Genomic DNA, 3,180 nt, shown 5'->3' on the forward strand with positions numbered 1-3,180 from the left:
GCCACATCCAATCTTACAACAGGGAAGAAATTGCAAAATGTATTCTTTTTTTATCGCCAACTTTCTTGTAGATGGTTATGAAGACTTCACGCATTGCCTCTGGTGCTGCTAATTCTTTCGTGTAGCAGTGAAAGGGTTAAAAGCAGGAAAGGAGGAAAGGGAGGGTGAGACGAAGTAAGAGGGAAAAATTATTACAGAAAGAAGGGAGGGAAAGAGAAGGTCGCAGGTGATGAGGAGGGAGGGAGAAGAGGAGGGGAAGATAAAGGGAAGAGGAGATGGAAGATATAAGAGTGAATGGAATGAAATGGTGGATGGGAGAAAGGGAGGGAAGTGAGAGGGAAAAGGTGAAGAAAAAAGAGCTAGAAAAAGAGAGAAGGGAAAGATTTATTTCGTTGTCTTAATATATTCGTTGTTACTCTGTGGCATCTTACTATCTTCATTGTATTTTCTTGTCAGTATATTAAATTAAATCAAATTAAATGATAAGGTTAAGAGGTTTGTTGTCTCACCTGTACTCGTGTCCACAGGTAAATGAAAGGTGAGGCCATGCGGCAACCTTTCACTCAATCTGTTCCTTTCTCATCACGTTCTTTACCTTTTTTTTTTTTCTCTCCCTCTCTCTCTCTCTCTCTCTCTCTCTCTCTCTCTCTTTTTCTTTCTTTCTTTACGAGAACTCTGCTTTCCGTTCACGCCCCGCCTTGTTCCCTTCTCCTAGCCGCTCCTTTTCTCCCTCACTCTGTCTCTTTCACTTTCTCATAGTGTTGCAGAATCTCTCTCTCTCTCTCTCTCTCTCTCTCTCTCTCTCTCTCTCTCTCTCTCTCTCTCTCTCTCTCTCTCTCTCTCTCTCTCTCTCTCTCTTACAAATATATCACTACTGTTCTTTCGTTCGGTCATAGATAGTAAAGGAAGGGGAAAGGAAAGAAGAACAAAAGGCACGAAGAGTAGAATATTCTGGGTGGAAAAGAGGAAACAGTCGAAGTAAAAACATGTGTTGGCATTCCACCTTACTTCTCTATGTTCATTCCGTCACACTTGCACCTGAATGAGTGAGTGGTGGTGTGTTTTGTATTCACTTATGACGTTATTATGTTTATTATTGTGTATCCCGTTTATCGCCTGTTCGCTACTGACGACGCTACTGCCTCTATTTTTTTTTTTTTTTCTTTTCAACATAAGCTGGTTCGTTTTGTAAAGTGGTATGTAAAATTACATTACATGATTCTGCCTCCTGTTCATTTCACTACGAGTACAAGAGTTTTTCCTTATATATTTCCCTACAGAATGTTTGCTTTCTCTACGCACAACTTTGGGCACTTGGGGAACTGAGGAATTGAAATGAGTGAAAAGCCCGGATAGGTGGGTGTTGGGTACAGGTGGCGTGAGGTGCATGGTCTGACATGTACTGGGTGTGGCAGCTATCAAGGAAGAAGCCATCTTTGTTGTAACGGAGACACTGTTAAATTTGGTGCCACCTGCCATCTCACCCTCTCTGTTCTTAAAGATTTGCATTGCTCTAAGTTTCTTTGTCTTCGTCTAGTACAAGTCTTGTGTTTCTTCGTTGTTGGCAGCTTCCCTCCGCTAACCCTTATTATTTTTATTGTTGTTGTTGTTGTTATTGTTGTTGTGATTTAATAGTAGTAGTAGCAGTAGTAGTAGTAGTAGTAGTAGTAGTAGTAGTAGTAGTAGTAGTGAAACTGAAAATCTCTACCTCATATAGGCAAGTTACAGCAGTAAAACATTATATATATTATGTAAAGATGTATATGTTTAATTGTTATATATCCAAATTATATAGTTGTAAGCTATGAATAAATGCTTCAGTCTCTCTCTCTCTCTCTCTCTCTCTCTCTCTCTCTCTCTCTCTCTCTCTCTCTCTCTCTCTCTCTCTCTCTCTCTCTCTCTCTCTCTCTCTCTCTCTCTCTCTCTTGTTCTTCTGATTGGTTGTTAGTATACATACATTGTGTTAGAGAGAGAGCGAGAGAGAGAGAGAGAGAGAGAGAGAGAGAGAGAGAGAGAGAGAGAGAGAGAGAGAGAGAGAGAGAGAGAGAGAGAGAGAGAGAGAGAGAGAGAGATACCTGCTCCTCCAGTTTGTCTTCTGGTCTTACTCATAAAACCAGAAAGTTCCCACACTTCTTCAATTCATAACTCTGTATTTATTTATGTATTTATTTTATATCTTCCTTTCAAGTTTCCTCCCTTATTTTCATACATGACTCCTGTTCACGTATGTATTTCTGAGCTGAGATCGTGTATTTTGTACCCTCTTTTTACTGTATTTAGATAAGTTCGTTGTTTTCTATGGGCCATATATAGACGTATGTGTGTCCTTCATCTCCCCTTCCCTTCTATGGTACAATCCTTTTTATTTACATCTCTCTCTCTCTCTCTCTCTCTCTCTCAAATTCCATCATTTTCTCGACTTCTTGCATTACTTTCATCTCCTTACTTTCTTTTCCCTTATGCATTAGTTTTCTCTCTTAATCTTTCCGCTTCCTGTTTTCTAATTTCTCATTAACGTTTTCCCTGTCATTACCACCCCTCGCTTACCTCTCTGCATCTCCATCTTCCTCTCACTTGATCCTGCATTGCTTCCCCCTTTACTTCCCCTCATGCATTATTTTTTCTTATCTAATCTTTCCGCTTCCTCCTTTCTTGTTTCTCATTAACGTCTTCCTTCTCATTACCGTCCCTCATATACCTGTCAGCGTTACCGTCTTCTTCTCATCTGTTCCCGCATTATCTTTTACCTTTTACTTGTTTCACCGTCTTGATCTCACTTTCCACCTTGCATCTTCCCCAGAGTTCATAATTCCATTGCAGGACAACAAATCCTTCTCTCTGTCCTAACCTCCTCCACTCACCTGTGTTGCTTACCTGTTTATTCCGACCTACCTGGGAAAAGCATTATGTACCTCATCTCTCTCTCTCTCTCTCTGTTCAGTTCTCTATGTGTTCTTTCTCTTAACATTATCGTACGTTTCGTCTCTCTCATTATCTATCCTTTATCTATCCGTGACGTGTCCTAAGGCGAAGGTGCTTTTCACTCTTTACTTCCTCATCTTCGTCCTCGCCTCTCTCTCTTTTTTTTTTTTTTTTTTTTTTTTTTTGCATTGTGTGGGTTGCTTCCCTTCCCTGCTCACGATGGCTGCTCACGGAAAACAAGGCTCATTATATCATTAA

This window comes from Scylla paramamosain, chromosome 12 (genome assembly GCF_035594125.1).
Source record: "Scylla paramamosain isolate STU-SP2022 chromosome 12, ASM3559412v1, whole genome shotgun sequence".
Classification (NCBI taxonomy): Eukaryota; Metazoa; Arthropoda; class Malacostraca; order Decapoda; family Portunidae; genus Scylla; species Scylla paramamosain.